Here is a 22,062-nt window from a genome sequence, read left to right as displayed (position 1 = left end):
TCCGGTAGATGGCAGTGTGAAACCTAGACGGAAATGGCGACAATTGACGGAAATACCCGAGTATTTCAATGGAAATTTGTGAAACTAATGTGTTATATATGTGAAAACCGTTGAATTTATTGCTTGACGGAAAAAAAAACCAAGAAACGCACCCCTCTCATGTACGAACAAACGAAAGACGTCATTTCCGCCCACCATGGCATTTCGCGCCGAACACTGAAAGCTAAGTTCTTCTTATGCCATCATTCTCTTTAATATTAGCCATAAACAAGTGTTTCGTTATGCATTAGTAGTTGAAATTTACTTACAACAAGAACGAAAAATTTAATCTCACAGATTCAACAAGATCGAAAAAAAATCTCCTCAGATTCAACAACGAAAAAAAACCCCAAAAACATCACGAGCAGGACAAGACCAATCGAGCTGAAGGAAACGATACTGTAACTGCACTGCTCCTGATTGGTCAAAGGACACCACGTGTGTTGTGTGGGCGGTGTTATGCGCGAGGATTCCAGCAAACAGGACTGGACCAATCATGTTCGTCATGTACCTCATGCCGCATCGCCAATCCTCGGCGGCACGTGACACCGTTGGACCAATCACGTTCGACGATGTACCTCGTGCTGCATTCTGCCAAGCTCTGGATCAGAGCGAGCTTTGATTGGTCAACGTAGTGGAGAGGCGGCGATAACCTCTGACGGATGGTCATGACCAAGGAGGAAAGGCGATGCGTCGTTTTGATTGGTTGAAACGTGGAGGAACGGAAGGAATTCTTCTCCTCGGATCCATTTGCAACACACAGGTATCTGTTTCATAACCCGAATCACTTCACTGCGTCATTAAGAATAATATTTTTTCTCCTTGTTTTAATTTGTACGATTTTCTTTTTTTGATCAACGTTAAAAAGCTTTAGTGACGGATTTCGACATTTTCTTCATCCGCGGAGTCTTCATGGATATTTGTGAAAATTTAATTTCTGTGGTAATGTGACGTCACTGTGAACGACCGTCCTGGTTTTACATCATTCTTTTGCGCCCCCCCTGGCCCTGCCACGCCGTATCGAACGATTTCATTCTTTCTGTTGTATATATAAAGGTGCTTATCACAATAATAACAAGATTTTTACATTTCAAAGATTAAGTTCGCTTTTTAATTGTTTTTTCAACTGAAAAAGCATAAATTGAATATTTTAACATTAGTGTACTCATCTGCTTCACCACACGCGCTCTATTGAAGGATTTCACTTGTTTACCATGATGCACCTTCCGATGTATCTTCCTAAAGTTTTAAACAATCATTGTCTCAATTTCTAAACACATGAGCCACCACCTGTCATGGGGAATGGGTGGGAGTTCAGCAGGAGGGGGGGGGGGTGAGGAGGTGGTGCATTTGGAGGAGGGAGGGAAATAAAAGGGCTTGGGTGAGAGAGATGAAGAAAGTGGAGGTGGGAGGAGGGACCCGGCGTTGCCCAGCAACACCAGGTACCTTTGCTGGTAATATAACGAGTTCCCTTTCAAGGAACTTTAGCACAGAAAGAGGCCATTGAGCCAATCAAAGTCTGTGCTATTATTACCAACCTATGGTTGTTTGGTTGTGCTCTATCCTTTAAAATGCTGAGCATCAAGCAAGGAAGCAGCACACACCATTTTAAAGTCTTTGGAATGACTCGGCCAGGGTTCGAACTACTGACCCCTCAAACTCGGAACAGACACTCCAACCATTAGTCCATTACACCAACGAGGTTGGTTCATACAGGTTCACACTTAACAAGACCCACAACTTTACTGAATGTATTTACCATTCCTGCCTGACAGGATGGTGCAGAAGTAGTCCACTTATCTATGAGCTGTCTAGTCTAGGTTTGATTCCTGACCCGACTTGATTATAAACTATAAGAATAGTGTTTTGCAGGCAGCGTGCTGCATCACCCTCACATGGATGTTCAATTGGGTGTTCCATCTGCTAGCATTAGTTGGTGAACGTTAAAAATCCCACATGTCTTCCAAACAAAGAGCAGGCAAATAACTGTCATCACCCTGAACGAATTACAAATTCTTCTGAAGCAACGGGAAATAAGTGGGTTGGTATACTTAGATATTCCTTCACACCAGGGTACACTGCTTGCTATCACTGAGTGTGGTTACTGTGTGGGCAGCTGTTCCTACACTAAACACAAACCTGCGCAAACATGTGTTCACACATTAAGCGCAAATAGCTTTCTTTAGCTAACAACGACAACTATAGAAACTACCATTTCTGCCGACACTCCTCTTCTCCTGTACCCCATTGCTTATCACATTAAATTTTAAACCCATCTCCTGTTCCACCAAAATTATCCTCTCTGGAAGACCATTCCAAATATTAACGACTCTCTGTGTGATTACCACTCCCACACTTCTATCCTAACCGCTTGTTTTTATCATTTTGAAGTTATTTCCCCCTTCCACCCCCATCATGCCCACTACCATAATATCCCCCCCCCCAAGCATCTACTTTATAAATCTCCTTCATTATGATAAACATTTCAATCAAACCCACTGATAATTGCCTCCTTCCTTTGAGTCATAACAAAGACTTTAAGCATGGTACACACTGCTTCCTTGCTTGACGTTCAGGGTTTAAAGGGACAGAGCATTTACAATCCCCATGGGAATTGGCATCCACGGGGAGGACCAAATGCCTCACTGAGTGCGGTGAGAAAGGTGGTGCCAGTGTTGGGATGGCACTTGGTACCCCGAGTTTCCCCAGGAAGTGATGGCACTTTCCCCAAGATCAGTGGCTGTTTCTTGACTCGTCTAACAGTCCTGTGTTGTGTCTCGTGTATTCGGCTGTGTGTCCATGATGTGTATGAGGCAGCTCCAATGCCAATCCATAGATCCTGTAAAATAAAAAGAAAAGAAGAACGTCCCATCTCTTTCAACTGCTCCTCATAGCTTATTAGTCAGTCTATCTATTCCTGGAATAGATAATAGTAGATCTATACACTGCACCTCTTCAGTGGCAATTATGTCCTTCCTCCAATTATAGGACAAGCAAAAATGAACACAAGAACTGAGATGAGGCCTCGTGAAGTTCCTTCACATGGTACCTACAATGGTTGAAAGGCTGTCAAGTCTTCACTATGAGGAAAGATGAGCACAAGCCGGGAGGCGACAATGGTTCGCGGACATTATTGAGGAAGCCCTACCGTAAAAACCTATCTCTTCCGTCAAAATTGACCAAATCAAATCCGATTTTTTATATGTTGTACTTATGGACATCACGCACAGCTTCTTGGAAATGAAATTGCAAGAAAAAAAAATCGAGAAAAAATATAAATAAATATAAGGTTCAAGTGAGTGTGGGACGTTCCTCATACAAAATGACACAACTAGACCATGATATCTAGCTTGTGTCCAAGTTTCATTAAGATTGCATTAAACGTCACGGAGCGATGCTCTGGAGAGAGTCACAAACACAGACAGACACAGACACAACGAAAATAGTGGTCACTGCTGGTGCCCACGAACCAAAAACAGGGTTGTTGAGAAGAAGAAAAACATTGCAGATTATTTCAACGAAAAATGTTCTTATTCAAAGGGATTTGTACATTCCCCCCCTTTATTAATCGGCATCTCAATGAGATGGGCACGGGCCAGGCATCTATCTGCCTCAGGGATGGCCAGTCTGAAGCCCCTGAAGTACCAGCGGAAAGTGGATTCGGCGATTCGCTGTCCCAGCGCATGCTCCCATACCTGACCTGACCCTTTATTATAGGGTGTTCATACACATTTTCGAAAATTCAATCTACATGAGAATATCGAAGGGGATTGACAAAGTAAATGCAAGTACGCCTTTTGAATGGGTGCCAAAAGATGAAGCGGGGTTTGGGGGAGATGAGGGGTGTGGATGAGAGAAGGAAGCACAGCTTGAAGAGGATGACAAAAAGAGCTGCAACAGAGATTAAACGGTGGAATTACTTGCAAAGAATATAGCACTAGAAGCCAGGACATTTCATCGCTTTCAAATTAGAATTATATTAATACCTCGAGGGTAACAAAATTATAGCATACACGTGTCCCTGATGAACAAATACATGAAAGTGCGTGTCTGCTTTTGCTGCGTTGCACGTTTGTTTGTTCCCCATGTTTTTAACTTGCCCTTCCATTTTTCTCATTCGTGACAATGCTTCCCTGCTTTTTATTCCCCATTTTATACTTGCAATCGTAGGTGGGTCGTGGCCTCTTATAGCTTCTCTCACCTCTTGAGCTCTTCCAGCCCTCTGACCTTCCCCTGCTCCTCCAGGATGCAAACATGTGTTCTTCCATTAACTCTCATTGTTAAGCTTTCCACACGCCTTCCCTCTTCAATTGTTCCTTTTTCCTCCCTTTTATGGATCTGCCTTCCAGAATCTGTTCATTCGCACCCTTCGCTCCTGCGCTGCAAGTAAGTGGTGCACCACCATCTCGTGTTAACTTTCATCCCTACCTCAGATCTTTTCTACCCCGTTAACCCAACATAAAATGCAGTAACAGGTAAGTAATAGCCTTGGATTCTCTCTCCACCCTCTCTCTCCGCTCTCTCCGCTCTCCCTTGCTCTCTGTCTCTCTCTCCCTCTCCTTCTCCTTCTTCTCTCTTCTTCTCTCTCTCCCCTCTCTTCTTCTCTCTTCTTCTCTCTATCCCCTCTCTCTATCCTCTCTCTCTCTCTATCCTCTCTTCTCTCTCCTCTCGTTTATTCATTTCCTTGTTTGTTGTGGCCCCAATATTCGTCATTTTACCTCTTTCGCCTCTGTCACCCCAATCTTCCTTTAGCCTTGACATGGAATATGAAAAAAATCCCAAAACATGCTCCCTGGCTGGATGGTTGTTTTTATTATGTTATTCTTGGCTCTTACATGGACATCCTCAGAGTCGATGGTTGCATTGCATGTTATTAGATTCTCGTATAAGGGTAGTGAGGAATGATGGATGAAATGAAAAGAACGTTGATCAAGTTGCATTAACCGCAATGGGAAGGAAGGAGAATCTGACATTTCAGGCGTTAACGCTGTGACCTTATCTACCTACACTATATTCTCATTCTGTTGCACCATCCTCTCTTACGGAGCGTCCGTGCTGCCAAAGCAGGTTCATGAAAGGGTTATACTCGGTGGTTTGCCATTGCCTTCCCAGCAGGAATTAGTGCAGGAATTTCAGGGTGCCGGGGATAGCTCGCCTACTCTTCGCAAAGCACACTGTGGGATCTTCAACGTCCATAAAGGAATTCCAGCAGACGTTGATGAATCGCCCTGCCTGTGCAACACCAGGATGACAGCTTATAGCTGGGTCGGGATTCAAACGCAGGTTAAGGAGCTCAGAGGCGAGCGTGTGTACCTCCTGCGGCCATCCTGTGAACCCTGAAGCTGAAGCATGGGGTCCATAAAATGAGTGCAGGACAGACATGGGTAGAATTGGGTTTTCTTCATCTGACTTAATTGGGTGGTCGCTGGACTACCGTTATTCTCAGGTTTTCTGTCTGTCTGTCTATGTATGTAATGGACAGCTCTGGAGGCCAGAGGAGTCAACCGATTTTGATGAAACTTAACTGGTAGGTTCATACCAGGATCTAGTTGTATGCTTTTGAGCACTGTTGCTATGGACGCCGTCGTTGCCAAGCAACGGGACTTTGAAATTTTTGAAAAAATTCCGAAAAATATTTTTATATATACATATTTTTTTTCGAAAATCAAAAATCGGCTTCTGCGCTTTTATGCACACTATAATCAACCTCTTTGTCAAAAATTTTCAGCCTGATCCGTCAAAAACTGTATGACTAGTATGCAATTATGTAGCAACCACCCATGTTGCCTACCAGCTTGTCCTCGTATTTCCTGCATAAACAAGAGTTTACTCTCCGTTTAAATTTGTTTTTAAAAGAGATCTCGTCGAAAAATGTATTAATGAACAAACCTGTTTCGTCTGTCGTTTTGAAAAAAAACTCTTACAACTTTAAACCGACACATAATCCTCCTGGAATAATGAACCTCTTGAATTGATGAAACATTCCAATATCGCGGTGGACAAGTGGATTAAAATCCCTGTGGATTTAGCAGGAGTGTGACTTCATTACACACACACACACACACACACACACACACACACACACACACACACACACACACACACACACACACACACAACAAACATGATATGTGACTTCAATCGAGTATGCCTGTCCTTGTGGGTTTGTGTTTAGCACATCCAAATTTACCGAGATACATCAAATATGTTATGGGAAAAGGAAAATGGCCTGATGACGTGTAAACACTTAACACACCTGCCTACGCCCATTATCGAGTTCATAACAACGGTATTGTGTTCAATTATTTGATTACAGACGATGAGCTTGTACATAATTGCATGCAGCAGCAGTGGAGGCAAAAAACTAGAGATGCTCGAGTACAAGAACATGGAGCACAAATCGGTTTCATTTCCTCTCATGAGAGATCTGAAACTACCTGCGCCAGATGGTGAAATGCTGCAGCAATAACATGCCGATACAGTGATGCCCCATTTGCCTGGAAGGCTCTGAATTAACGTCCCAGTGCAACCGTGCCTCTGTGGCCGAACATGCACTCGGTGCTGATGTGATCAGTCTGGTACATCAACACCTAATGAAAGAAGCCCACGAAAACAATGGACACATCCGGAGCGTTTGTTGCGCAACAAGCGATGGTTGTCTTGATTGCATATTGCAATATGACATTGCAGACCCTCACCAGAATTTGTTTTGTCTAGTGTATTTTGTGTGGTATTTGTTTACTGTGTTACGTAATTAAATAGAAGGGCACTCGGTAGAGCGCATACCTCCGCCATGTAATGCCTGATCCACAAGAAAATATCGGGCTAAATACATTTTGGAAACATCATGCTATATATCGTTTTTGTGCCCTATCTCTCAATGGTGAAGAATCACTTAAAAAATTACAGTAGTCGGATCCGGATCTTTACCAAAATCTAATCAGTTCGTACTTGTCACACGCCCAACTTGTCCACCAAATTTCATCCAGATCAGTCTACAACTTTTTGAGATATCCTGCACACAGACAGACAAACAAACAGACACGGGTGAAAACATAACTTCCTTCACCTTGGGTCGTGGACATCATAAGAGACAACTAGAACTGCCACTTCATAACTGCAGGCAGTGATGATCGGGTACCAAGACATTCCGCTTTGATCGGACACTTGACCCTGACCCATGACGTTTTTTATTATTCAATTAAATTCAGAATGGGATTAAAATGAATTCAACTCAAAGCAAATGGAAGACCAAATGGGGGCAGTCCTGCATTGGGCTCATCAGAAGGAACAAAAACAAGCAAAAAGCAAAGATGGAGTTAACAGGAGGAACCTGGATATGATTCACATTTTGGCTGCTACTCCTCTACCCTCAAACCCATCCAAGCATAGCCAAGTGAGTCTTATTTAAAATTAAAAAAAAATAAAAAAGAACCTAGAGCCCCAAAAAATAAATTCTTGCTGTCACACCATGCGTCCGATCAGGTTGAAATTTAAAACAGATTCCCCATCACTACTAGATCATAATTGTGAAGTTTCACATCGATCGATGAAGCAGTTCAAGAGAAAGAATGTTTTAAAGATTTTCGCTCCATCCAATATGGCTGCCCGACCATGTGACGCATCAATTTTTTGTGAACACTCCAGTATCCCCAAGGCTTGGGGAACATATGCGTGAAGGTTCCCCTCGATCTGTCCAGCCGTTCTGGAGAAGAAGATTTTTTTAAAAAAGTATATTTTAGGGTAAATCCAATATGGCTGCCAAACCATGTGACCGATGACATCATATGTGTGAACGTTTTGTTTTTCATGCATTGGTGGTCATTCCGGTAAAGTTTCGCCTCGATCTCTTCAGCCATTTCAGAGAAGATTTTTTGAAAGATTAAAAAAAAAAACATACAATAAGGCTGCCAAACCACATGACCCATGATGTCCTCAATTTTTTTTTTGTTGACCAATTTATCCCTTGATGAACCAAAATTTTTTTCATATTCATTGGATGTAGCATTCTACATATGCAATTATGACGTCATTACGAAGGCACCTCTGACTTGTTTCAAAAAAAAAAAAAACCCCAAAAAACCATTCCCCATGAGGAGTCTTTGCCATGTGCCAAGTTTCGATTTTTTTTCCTTGGTTCGGCTTCAGCGATGCAGAGGTCAAAAGTTTTTCCTTTTTTACAACATGGCTGCCACACTACTTGACCTATGATGTCATAATGATCATTAAAACGTTCTACATGAGTAGTCACTCCAATGGTGAAAATTTCGCATAAATCTGACAAGCGGTTGCAGATCAAAACACTCAGGTTCTGTGTGAACAAACAAACAAACAAGAAGACATCATGTGAGAGCACGATACTTGCAAAATCCATAAAACAAATTTGAGCTCAAAAATAATTGGTGGTTGAATTCAATGACCAAGTGTGCAACTCCTCTTCAAATTTCAAGTGAATTGGATGAAAATTGACAATTTTAGAAATATGGCCTATGTTGACCTTTTGGCTGATGTGGACCTCCAAAATACTGTAATTGGCTCGTTGAATTCAATGACCTGAAATATCAATCCTCTTCAAATTTCAAGTTACTCAGATGAAATTTGAGGATTTTAGAAATACCACCCTAGTTGTTGACCTTTGGCCTATGTTGACCTTTTGTCAATGTTGACGTCAAAAATAATTGGCTGGTTGAATTCACTGACATAAAAACACGTTGACATCATTGATAAAAAACACCCCGATACATTAAATGGGCTCATGCTGATCCGATGTAGCAAGTCTGGATGTAATCTGTCCAGAACTGTAGGAGGAGAAGCACGACAAACAAACAAACAAACACACAAACACCGGTCTTGTGAATTTTAGTGCAGATTCCTGTTCTGATAGTGCATGCACAGTGAGGAGTGAGATAATTTTTTGTCAGTCTGCCTGTCTGGCAGTCAAACGTAATTGAAAATCATTCCAAACATGAAACATACCGTTTTGAAGGTCGTCACAAAGGACACATCCAGTGGCCTGCAAAAGTATTCAGCCCCCTCCAAAGTTTTCACATTTTGTGCCACCTGAGCTTGTTTCATGATGCTTTCAAATCAAACTTAATATATAGTGTTCACAAACTACTCCAAAGTGATAAAGCCAAAAAATGCAGATAAAGTGTGAATAAGTTTTATTAACAGAGAAAATCAGATGATTCTCAGTTGCATAAGTATTCAAACCCTTCACCTAATTAACACTAAAGCACTTCAGGAGCAAATTATTTGTTTGAAAGGTTACAGAATCCATGTAATAGGTTTCACCTGGATGTAAAGATGTCGTGATTGTAATCGATAAGAAGATTGTGGTGTCGTATTGTGGCATCGTAATGTGGAGTAATTCTTACCTTGTTTGGTTGTTTTTTTTGAGATTTCATCCCTCTATGTTTTTACATTTTTTTTTGTAATGTTTTTTTTTTTTCCTGTTTTATTTCCATTGAATTACAGTACTTAAACACTACGCAACACAAATCGCATTTTTGGCACTTTCAGAACCCTTCCGTTCAGCAGTACTTGCACAAAATTTTTGGCATTTTACGTCATCTCGACCAATCAAATTTGCTGCTTGCAGACCCTCACCATGACCTTTTTTTCAAGACTGATCTTGATGTGCAATGAACTCTTTAGTTTTCTCTGTGCTGTTGACCTGCAGATGTGGAAGGAGTGTACCTCCATACATGGTCACACAGAAAGCTTTTTAACCTGTTCAGCTGAAAAGCAAAGACGATAATTCCATTGGCCCTGATCAGATCATTTCTCTTTGCCGCTGATGGAGCGCCACTGGATGCCCAGGCAAAGGATTAGCTTCAGTGGCCCATGGACCATCTCTCCCATGCCTGTACCATGTTCTCTCTCACCATCAGTGTGAGAAAACTGAAGTTGTGGGACAAGGGTGTCATGTCTCTGCCCATGATCAGACATAATATCACTCCACTGGCAACAATGAGCAAATCTGCTATCTTGGGTTCATGGTGACAGGCAACTTGTCTTTTGATGAAGAACTCAACAAGTGCAATGGAAAGACATACACTAATTTTGCCCAACGAGCAAAATGGGTTGGAAAAAGAATAAACTGACAATGAGTACGAATATGATTATCTATAAGGCCTGCACTCTTGGCATATTGCTGCATGGCAATGAAGCATGGACGACTTGCAGCTGCCAATAAAAATGGCTCAATAACTTCCACCTTCGCTGTCTGTGGCACATCATTGGCATCTCATTGAAGGACAAAGTCACCAACACAGCAGTTCTCTCAGAGGCAAACATGCCAATTATCCGAGCACTTTTTTTTTTGCATACAAAGTTGAGGCTCGTATAAGAGCTAACACACAGAACATATACTGTAACAAGGGGGGCAGGAGAGGGAAGGACAAAACAGTGGGGAACAGAGACATTAGATCTGTGCAAGGGAGAGAGATGGGGTGTGAACATAAGGTCAACAAGATGGACACTACAGGGACTTTCAGGAAGGAAAGTAGGGAATTTTAAGGAGGTGGGTTTGGAGTGGATTAACGGGGGTAGAAAAGATCATGGTTTTGGATGGGGAAGAAAAGCTATGGTGGTGAACAGCTGTTTTGAAGACCTGGAGGGAAGAGTGGGATTGAAGAGAGTGTGGGAGTTTGTTCCAAAGGTTGGGAAAAAGAGAAATGAAAGAGTGAAGGTGAGCAGTGATACTTGATTTTGGTAGTTTAACCAGAAGGGGGTTGCTGGCGGACCTCGAGCACCCTGCCGAAATATGGGGGTGAGGGGGGGGACATATCTCAGAGAGAGCAGGGGGAGTGGAGGGGGGGTGAGACCAGAGAGGAGATGGTAGAAGACAGAAAGACGACTGACCTGCCTGCGGTGAGAGAGTGAGATACCCAAAGACTCAGCCTCATCGCAGGAGATACCAATGATCCTAAATGCCTTGGTTTCCACAGCGTGAAGCCGAGAAAGGTGAGAGGCAGGAGCACCAGCCCAGAGTGGAGAGCAATACTCCATGAGGCTGCAGATGAAAGATCCTTGGGAGTCTACTACAAGTGTTATAATCTGATCTTATCAAGCAAAGAAGACTTTGCTGGCTCAGGCATGTAAACAGGATGGAAGATGGCCACATCCCCAAGGATCTGTTCTCGGGTGAGGTATCCCTAGTCAAATGGCCAGTTGGGCGCTGAAAGCTCCGGTTTAAGGATCCGAGTAAAAGGGATATGAAAGCCTTCAACATTGATCAGGACAAGTGGGAAACAGTCGCTGATGACAGAAGCGAATGGGAACATCGGCTGTGAGTAGCCGTGCACCAGCATAATGACCAGCGGTTTCACTAGCACCATAGTAGATGTGAATGCCGTAATCAGGACCACGGCATCGATCACCTCACATTGCCAACAAATGACAATCTCAGATGCGACACTTGTAGTAGACTCTGTCTTTCCAGATTAGGCCTGTTCACCCATCAAATAAAGTGCAGTCGATGATCTGACTTCATCAAAATTGAAGCTGTATATCAATCATTTCACGAAAATGGAAGGTTGCCGATGACCGATCAAATCCTCAAAATATCTGTGTGATAATAAAAATAGGACCACTCGACCTGTAGTTTATCTGGGCCCTGGCCTAATGTTTTAACCCAAATTTGGTAACATTCTGACTAGTGGGTCTGGAGAAGATAAAATTTTGTAAGGAATTTGCACGACCACCATTTTGACACACTTCCGGTCAGGTGATCAGCATGGCCTCCAGAATGTAACAACTAGGACCCTTTACTAATGTTGTAACCCAAATTTCTTTGCATTCTGACTGGTGGATCTGGAGAAGAAGATTTTTGAAGGAATTTATGCAATTTTCCCCAAAATTGACTAAGTCGGCCATTTTGACACACTTCTAGTCATGTGATCGGCATGACTAGCATTTTTAACATCCCTACCCTGGACTAATGTCATAACCCAACTATTGTAGCATTCTGACTGGTGGGTCTGGAGAAGAAGATTTTTGAAGGAATTTACACGATTTCCTCAAATATTGACTAAGTCGGCCATTTTGACCTACTTAAAGTCATGTGACCAGAACGAGGTTTGCAATTCCTGTTACCAGTCAGGAGTGGAATGTTGCTGCGAAATTTCAGCTGGATCGGCTCAGCGGTTTGGCCAGAGAAATTGAAAAAGGAGATGGACGGACGGTGCACTAAGCTGTCTAATATGTCTAAAAGGTGTCAAGGGTATAAATGGTATTAAGGTCTGAGGGGTTTAAACGGTCTTAGTGGTCTTTTTGGTCCTTTGGGTCCTCAGGGTCTTCTGAGTCCTCGGGATCTTTTGGGGACTTTTGGGGCCTCAGTCATCTGCATCACCTAGGTATTTTGAGTCCTTGGGGTGTTTTGGCTCCTTAGGTTATTTTGGGTTCTCAGGGTCTTTTGGGTCTGAACGGTCTTGAAGGGTCTTCAACTGTCAAAGGGGTCTCAGCAGTGTTAAGTGTCAAAAGGTACATTCCAAGAGTACATAATTAATAGACGTACGTGTGTGAAGTCAGGGTACAACTGACGTTCAAACAGTACGTGATTAATGGGCATCTCGTCACACGGACTGACTGACGGTTTCACGGACAGCTTATCGGAACGTACTTTTCGTTTTTATGTACTCGACTAGCGTTGATCGACTCGCAATGCTCGCCTCTCCACACGTCGTTGCAGAGATTGATGTCCTACATTTGCTGTGTTGACATGATTTACACCAATCACAATACAAACATTTCTTTTCTCAAATATATTAGTAATATTGGTGATATCTTTATTTGAAAGCTATTTGTGATATACAAAGGTCCAAGTGGTCTAAATTGTCAAGGGTCGAAGCTGTCTAATCTCTCTGAAGGATGTAAGGGGTCTAAATGGTGTGATCTTCGGTGTCTTCAGGGTCTTTTGGGTCCTCATGGACTTTTGGGGACTTTGGTGACTTTTGGGTATTCAGGGTCTTTTTGGTCCTTGGGGTCTTGGGGAATTAATGTTCAAATAGGATGTGATGAATAGGCATGTAGTCTTCACAGACTGAGGGACAGTTTCACAGCTTCACAGACTCACCGTGCTTTTCGTTTTTGTATGCTGTATATCGATATAGATTAGCTGTATTATCCGGAGTTGCCCGGGGAAATTCAATGAAATATGTATTTCAATATTTCCTGCATTACAAATTTGGGGAATGTTGGCCTTATGGTTTTGTATGAATCACCAATTTTGGGCGTTGCAAAATGTGCTTGGACCGCTTTCCCTTATTTTAACCAGTGTGACCACTCCTCATTTTCATAAATGCCAAGGTGAGCCAATGAAAAAAGCCAATAATTCACAAGGTTTCAGAAAAGCGATGATAATAGAAAACCTATAGAAAACCAAGACGCCAAGGTGAACAACGAATAGCCAAGATCTTGTGAAAAGAGCCAAGGAGTGGTCACACTGATTTTAACTTTATTTTATTAATTCTATTTTTTAAATACAACAAATCACTAAAACCTCAACATACGGTATTCACAAAACATATGACTTGATCACTCTTGGGAAAAACCTAGGCAGTGAATAAGAACATATTCACTCGAGGCCTGAACACAGAGACGTCATAATAAACCAGTGTAAAGCAATCTTTTTACTAGCAGATGCACGTGTAAACACTATAATAAGTAATGTGTGTTGTTGACAACAATTCACTATATAAAACCTCAACATGCGATCTTCACAAAACATATTACTCAATCGTTCCCGGGAATAAAAACGCAGGCAATATATAAAAATCCATCTCAGCCATTCATTCAGCACGGCTCGAATGACGAAAGTGCAATGATGGGGAGTGCCCTCCTGTTGAAAAACGATATCGGGATGCAGGTCTTTAATCTGCGGGAAGGCGAATCCTTCCAATGTGTTCATGTAAATTGTTGAGGTCATTGTATCCTGCACAAAGAAAAACCAAGCAGTCATGGAGAACACCAAACATTGATCTTTGGACTGTCACATGTGTTCAATGACCTCGTGGGGGGTTTCAGAGCCCCAGATCCTCACATTGTGCCGATTGTCCTTCCCTGATACATGAAAGCAAGGTTGGTCTGTGAACACGACCTCTTTCAGGGAATCTTTGTCATCCTCTATGCGACTGAGCATTTCCAAGGCAAACACCTTGCATTTGGGTCCATCATTTGGTTTGAGTTCCTGCAGAATCTGCACCTTCCAGGCATAAAGCTTCATTCTTTCATGTAAAATCCTGTGCACAGTGATGGTTGGTAGTCCCAGTTCTCTGGATACGTGCCGGATTGATTTTCTGGGACTTTGTTGAAATGATTCACAAACTCGTTCAACGTCTGCTGCACTTGTGCTTGGTCGAACGGTACTTTTCTGTTTCTGACAACTTCCAGTCTCCTCAAACCTCCTGTATCACTCTCTAATACTAGTCCACGATTCCTTTCATACCTTGTACGGGAATTACGCTGAACTTGTGTGTCGGATCTCATCTCGATGAACCATTTGATGCACTGTGCTATCTTCTGTGGAGTCACCATTTTCTTTTAAAGTAAACCACCAGAATTGAAAATAAAGAAAAGTTCACGTGTTTCTGTATGATATAAAACAAATAGTCCAAGAGCATTAGGGTTTAACCTGGACATTTTTGGTAACAAGCTGATTTTTTTCAGGAAAGGTCCAGGAATGTGTGTGAAATAACATACTAAAAGTCCTCATGAATCCTCCTTGAGCGTTTTCCGCAATCCAAAATGGCATCCAAAATGGCCACCATTTCCTGTTTTTCTCATAACTTTGCAAGTAGGTTTACCTATAACACATTTTAAATGTCTACACATGTTTTGAAGTATAAGGAACTCAATACAATATATCTATACCAATAAAACTACTTGAACTAGTCCCAAAATCCAAAATGGCGCCAAAGATGGTTGCAATTTCCTGTTTTTCTCATGACCCTGTGACTAAGTTACCTCAATATGCACTTTAAATCTCTAAATATATTATGTCTTGAGAAATAAGGAACTCATTCAGATACTTTGAAGTACAAAGGAAACAATAAAACCGCTGAAGTTCTTTCTGAAATTCAAATGGTGCTCAAAATGTCCGCCACTTATCAACACACTGCTGTTTTAGCCTGTTTCAAGAGGCAAAGACATTCAAAACAAGATCATGCTAGAGATTCAAACCTCAAAAGTTTCAGATGAATCTTTACCTTACGCATGCACACACCTAGTTGCATCAGTCATTGTCTTCATCGTCGGATGCTGTATCTTCAATGTTGATGTCCTCTGAAGTTGGGGTAATATCATCGTCGGCATCTATAAGAGTTGGTGCTGTATTGTTGCAATTGAGACCACTGCATTTACTGCACATTGAGGTACAAAAGAGCCCAAGTTTCTTGCAGCTACATGTCATGCTTCTGCAACCATCTGGTTTACACCCACATGCCACCATGTTCAGCAAAGTGTCGGGTGCAACAGCAATGTCTGTTTCTACCAGGGTAAGAGTCCCGTCCTGAAATCGCCAGCCCCATTCTGTTGGAGATAAGGAGTTACCCATCCATTCCTGGACGGTAAGATAGGCGCGATATGAATGTTGCTTTGCTGCAGCACTAGTTGGAGGTAGACTTTCTAGCTGAAAGGATGAACTCAGGGAACTGCGACCGATTGCCCGTTTGTATGCGATGTGACGGTAGTCATCAAGAGATTCAAAACTGCTGGCTCCATAAAGCTTAAGAATGAAGCCTTCCCCAGCTTTTTCCACCTCGTCATGGGTGCTTCCACTGTTTGTGAAGGTATCCAGCAAGTCGTAGTCCCGCTTCTTGTGCACCATGTTGAAAGCTTTACGCTTGCCCTGACGATAGATCACAGAGACCGTGTCACATCCCGTCACAGCATGAAGAAACATCAAGTGATTTCTTGAGTCCCCTATGGCATGCTGAATCTCATGAATGTTGAAGACCGTGACAGGATTACTGCGGCATAGCATGTACACATCTGTGGAAGAGGTTGCCCGAGCAACTAGTATTACCAGTAAGTCTGTGTCCGTACCAACGACAGCAACTGGCACATGTTCTGACTCTGCCAGTGCTAGTGCTGTGGAGACAATCAGGGTGTCGGCGTCTGCTTCTGCCTGGACTTTTGGAAGAACTCAAGAGGTCTTATTGGTACTTCCGTGCTTCAGCATCTCTTAAGATGTATTCTAATGAGTTCCTCATACTTCAAAACATATATGTAGACATTTAAAGTGTGTTTTGGGGAAACCTGCTTGCAAAGTTATGAGAAAAACAGAAGAGGCGGCCATTTTGGACGCCATCTTGGATTGCGGAAAACGCTCAAGGAGGATTTATGAGGACTTTTAGTATGTTATTCTAGACATATTCCTGGACCTATCCTGAAAAAATCAGCTTGTTACCAAAAATGTCCAGGTTAGGGCCTATTTTGACCTAATGCTCTTGGACTAAAAGGGTATCGTTGTATCATTTGTGGTACAAAATATATTAACAACCAAAATTGTCCAGGTCTTTTTGGAACACTGTACAATCCTGTACTATTCTCTCCTGCAAATTATTTTTTTTTAATCGCCAAAATTCACAAATAACATCGTGTGTCACATAACCTTTGGGTCCGATTCCAAAATAATTTGACGTGCCTCATGTCCGGATGTGTTTGCGTACATGTGCCAAATATGAAAGAAATCCATGCAGTCATCGTTGAGTAGAGGCTTCAGATAGGACATACAGCCAAATTGGCAAATGGCGTGACGGACAACAATGAACCCCAACATAATCCCTATGCGCTCTTACGTCCGATTGTAGGCTCACATGCCCTTGTGAATTAACAACCTGAAAATATCTCCTTCATGACAAAAGTATGATGATTAGTAAACATGACTATGTCCAAAACCAAACCAAATCAAATACATTTTGAGGACGGTATAGGTACATTTTCACGGCAAGTGTCGTTTGGCACAACTCACAGGACACTTAGCAAATGGACACCCCAAATTGGGCAGCAGCAGGCTCAGCCAGCAGAGCCAGCAGGCTCTTGGCACCATTTGTATTCATATCGTTTTGGCATAAAGGTCCTTATCCCGGTTCCATAAAATACGATCTGTTGCGGTTCTTTATACTTTCATGCCGTCCCAGGGCATATTAACCTTGCTGTGAACCTGTTCTGATTTTTTATGAGGTGCTGACGGCCTCGGTTTTAATGCATAAAATTGATTTGCACAATCGAAATTAGGACATTACTTTCGGTGTAGCATGAAAATATTTATGATTCACGTGATGGCAAGACGAGCAAAAATTCCACTCATTGTGTGGAATGAGTCGGGAGTTTTCATATAATAACATTTTGTAAATGTAATTTTGCTTTGAAGTCTGCGAGTTAGCGTTAAGCTTTTTCACAATTTTCCGTCTGAAAATTCTCTGTTCTATTTTCTCCACGTTTTGTAAAACTGTCTTTCTGTCTCTTGCTGCCTGTCGGTCAGCACAGATCTCTCAACCTGAAAGTCAGCACAGATCTCCAAAGGAAAGAGTGTAAAATAAGCAATTCGTTATTATTTGCTTATGATGTCACAAACGTCATCATTGAAGTGCAATCCATATTTAGGCTTGATATATCAGCAATCCGAAGACGAGCTGACATTTTGAATCGGCCTTTACGTGAAGAGTCTATGCTCGGTTTATTTGTAATTTGATTTATAAATCGTCATTTGCAAGTAATTTTATATGTACAATTTGAGAGTTCAGCGACCATGACCAAGAAATCGGAAACAGGTTTGTGAGTTCAGTTTGATGTTGGCCAGATGTCACTTTATGGATTTCCTGAAAGTGGACACACACACAGTTGTTCTGCGCTTTGTGGAATTATCTGAGGTTGCCTTTGGTTGGATTTACCTTCCAGGAAGAGGCAACTGTCTCATTCCAGGATTCTGTATACCACGAGGGGTGAGCAGATATGCATGATAACTGCAGACGAGATAGTATAAATATGAACATAATGGAAAGCAGGCTTGTGTGGAAAGATTCCCAGGCAGTATTAGCTATCAAGAGAGGTGGAAATGAAGGACCAGTCGTCATGTGAGAGGCCAGCTTGCAGCTTGGGTGAACTGCCAGAATCGATGGCACGAAGGCAGCTCTCAGACAGGAGCCAGAGAGATGTTGATTCTCACGAGCACATGATCAGATGAACTTATGAGAACACAAGAGGAACAGGAGACATTTGTCAGAAAATTTGCCATTACCAATGCAAGTCTAGATGGGAGGACGTGACGTTGGGAAATCCTTTGCTGCAATGCCTTGGCTGGTTAAAGAGGTACCCACACCCAGCCAATTGGCATGGTGACAGTTGAAATCACCACATATGAGGAAGAAAGAGTTGGGATTATGGTCCATATTGGTTATAAAATGGTCCATATTGGCAGAGGGAAATGTAAATAGAGTCATCCCTGTGAGGAGCACGGTACAGCACACAGACAAAGAGGAGGAGGTTGCGGAGGACAAAGCACAGCGAAAGGTACTCCTGGGAACTAGGAGGGGAAAGAATAGTACACAGATGGTGGGAAATGGTGTTCTTGACAAACTGAAACTCCACCACCAGAACAGGTTCAGACCTGTCAAATCAGAAAAGACAACCCCAGGAGAAGACCCTGAGGAATTAGGAACATCCTCTGAGAGGAAATCTTCTGTTAGGCAGATAGTGTTATGTTTACCAGTGGCAGCTTGGATTAAGAGATCTGTTAAATTGGAGTGAAAAACTTGGATGTTGAAGGTCTATCGAGTTAGTAATGGGGAGGAGGTGCTGCTGGCAGGGAGTGCTTTGAAAGAGGGGAGGAGATGTGGGAGTGTGGAGAGGGGGGGGCAGGAGTTTGTGGAATGGGGTGAGCCTGAAGGGGGCTGGAGGCTGATGAAGCAGCGAGGGAGCATGGTGCTGGGAAAGCAGAGAGGGTGTGGGATGCTGGGGAAGCAGTGAGGGGGCAGGGCATTGGGAAGCAGAAAAAGGGTGGGATACTGGAGAAGCAGGAAGGGGTCAGGACTGTTAAAGCAGGAAGGTGGGCTGCTGGGGAAATACGAAGGAGTGGGGCACTGGGGAAGTATGAAGAGGCATGATGCTAGAAAATATGAAAGGGAAGCAGAAACGGGGACAGGACACTGCGGAAGCAGAAAGGGGGCAGGACACGGTGGAAGCAGAAAGGAGGCCGGGACACTGCGGAAGCAGAAAGGGGGCAGGACACGGTGGAAGCAGAAACGGGGACAGGACACTGCGGAAGCAGAAAGGGGGCGGGACACGGTGGAAGCAGAAAGGGGGCCGGGACACTGCGGAAGTAGTAAGGGGGCAGGATACGGCGGAAGCAGAAAGGGGGCGGAACACTATGGAAGCAGAAAGGGGGCGGAACACTATGGAAGCAGAAATGGGGTAGGATACGGAAGCTCTCTTAACGGAAGCAGAAAGGGGGCGGAACACTGTGGAGGCAGAAACGGGGGCGGGATACGGCAGAAGCAGAAAGGGGACGGAACACTGTGGATGCAGAAAGGGGGTGGGAAGCAGGGGAGAAGAGAGGGGCCAGGATTCAGGGGAAAAGGAAAAAAGGAGGGGCCGGGATGAATGAGTTGAAGAGAGAGTTCAGGACACAGGGGGGAAAAGAGGAGCCGGGATGCAGGGAAGAAGAGAGAGGCCAGGGTGCAGGGGGAAAAGAGAGGGGTCAGGACGCATGGAGAGAAAGAGGAGCCGGGAAACATGGGGAGAAAGAGGAGCCGTGACACATGGGTTGAAGAGAGGGGCCTGAACGCAGGGAGAGAAGAGAGCAGCCAGGACACAGGAATAAGACAGGGGCCGGGATACTGGGGAATAAGAGAGGGGCCGGGATACTGGGGAATAAGAGAGGGGCCGGGATACTGGGGAAGCAAAGAGATAACAGAGTGGAGGAGAAGCATAAAGGGGGCAGGTTGCAGGGGAAGCAAGGTGGATATGGGACATGAAGGAAGCAAAGAGAGGGTGGGGCGTGATGGAAACAAGGAGGGGGCAATAAGTGAAGAAAACAAGGAGGGGCAGACATATAAGGAAGCTAAGTAGGAGCGGGGTGTGAAGGAAGCAAGAAAGGGGTAAAAACATCAGGATGGGATGGCAATAATGATTAAAGGCACAACGAAAGACAGTAAGTACGATATGAACATGATAGATGACGGCATGTGTTTATGAGCCACCACGGCTTGGAAAGAAGGGGAGAATGGAAAGCAGATTTGGAAACTAGTATATGGAAATATTGAACATTTTAAAATTGCCTTTTAAAAAGATCAAAATTGATGGAGAGAGGAAGAAGAAGACAAAAAGAAGAATAAGAGGGGAGGATGGGGGAAGGAGGATGAGGAGGAATAAGAGGATGGGGAAAAGGTTTTATCGTTTTTATTATTTATTTGTATTAAACAGAAGGTACAAGACTGGAGTTAAAGCAAAGGTGGTGAATAATGCGACAGAGATGTGGGAGACACGGCGGGTGGGTATGAAAAACAAGTGTGGGGGGGGGGGATAAAAACAAACCAAAAAAACCCGGGGAAATCCCCTTTATCGATTTGCTGATGACACCACCCTTTACCATGACATCTTTCACACTTCAGATAGTCAGGCAAGTTGCAGCCTTTTCGCTCTCTTCAGACCTTGACAAAATCACAAAATGGTCAAACACTTGGAATAATTATTTCAATCGTGACAAGTCTCTTACTCTCACTATCTCTCTCAAAGATATGGCAAACCCTCTCATCTCTCTTAATGGAAAACCCTCCATCTACTTTCTTTACAATAATCTTGGGGAAGTTCAATCATTCAAACTCCTTGGTTTCATTATATTAGCCATGACCTTTCTTGAGCAAGCCACATTTCAAAGTTGGCCTCCAAAGCCAGTCGCTGACTGGGCATCCTGCGTCATACATTTTCCTTCCTTGGCACATCTGAACTCATATTCACCTACAAGTCCTTAATTCACAGCTTGATGGAGTCCTGCTCTCCCCTCTGGGCTGGTGCCCCTGCCTCACACCTTGCTCAGATTTGACACCATGAAAGCCAAATCCTTCAGGATTATTGGAATGTCCCACAATGAGGCCGAGTTCATGGGCAGACAGGTTTCCCATTGCAGACAGGTCGATGGTCTATCTAACCAATACCGTCTCCCTTCTGGTCTTCCACCCGTTTCTCTTTCCATGCTTTGTCCTGTTCATGTTTCTGCAGGGTGCACATAGTCTACCAGCAACCCTCTTCTGGTGAAAGTCCAACAACCCCAGGATCACTACTCAGCTCCACTCATTTGTTCCCCTTTTTCCCCAACTTTGAAACCAATTTCCTTTTTCTCTTCAATCTCATTATTACCTCCACCACTGAAGGTGAAGGAGTTTATGTTTTCACTCCTTTCTGTCTGTTTGTGTACAGGATATCTCAAAAAGTTGTGGATGGATCTGGATGAAATTTTGTGGACGGGTTCAGTGTGTGACAAGGAGGAACTGATTAGATCTTGGTGAAGATCCAGATCCAGCTCCGATAATTTTTTAAGTGATTCTTCACCATTGAGAGATTTGGCGAAACCGATATAAAGCATGATATCTCAAAAAGTTGTGGACGGATTCTGATGAAACTTGGTGGGCAGGTTGGGTGTGCAACAAGGAAGAATTCATTCGATTTTGGTGAAGATCCAGATGCGGATCCGACTACTAGAATTTTTAAGTGATTCTTCACCATTGAGAGATAGGGCTAAAAATGTCATATAGCACGGTATCTCAAAAAGTTGTGGACGGATTCGGGTGAAACTTGGTGGACACGTTGGGTGTGCGCAAGGCCAAATTTATTCAAGTTTGGTGAAGATCCGAATCCGGATCTAGATCCGAGAATTATGTAATTTTAAAAGTGATTCTTCACCATTGAGAGATAGGGCGAAAAACGATATAGTACTGTATATCATGATATTTCAAAAATGTATTGGGTCCGATATGTTCTCGTGGATCAGGCATTGCATGGCAGAGGTATACGCTCTACTGA

General features: G+C 43.2%; 1 long non-coding RNA gene across 1 annotated transcript in view; it reads left to right on the top strand.

Annotated features, from left to right (window-relative positions):
• LOC147028785 (uncharacterized) overlaps positions 1 to 22,062 on the top strand; it is a 213,919-nt gene continuing 191,857 nt past the window's right edge. The window contains exon 1 of the long non-coding RNA XR_015057717.1: positions 1 to 802. This is a non-coding gene — a long non-coding RNA (uncharacterized LOC147028785). The remainder of the gene's footprint in view (positions 803 to 22,062) is intronic.

Source organism: Eptatretus burgeri, chromosome 4 (assembly GCF_056783735.1).
Source record: "Eptatretus burgeri isolate ZD-2024b chromosome 4, Ebu_testis_v1, whole genome shotgun sequence".
Classification (NCBI taxonomy): domain Eukaryota; kingdom Metazoa; phylum Chordata; class Myxini; order Myxiniformes; family Myxinidae; genus Eptatretus; species Eptatretus burgeri.
The sequence above is the reverse complement of the archived record's forward strand: the minus strand, read 5'-3'. Positions and strand labels throughout refer to the sequence as shown.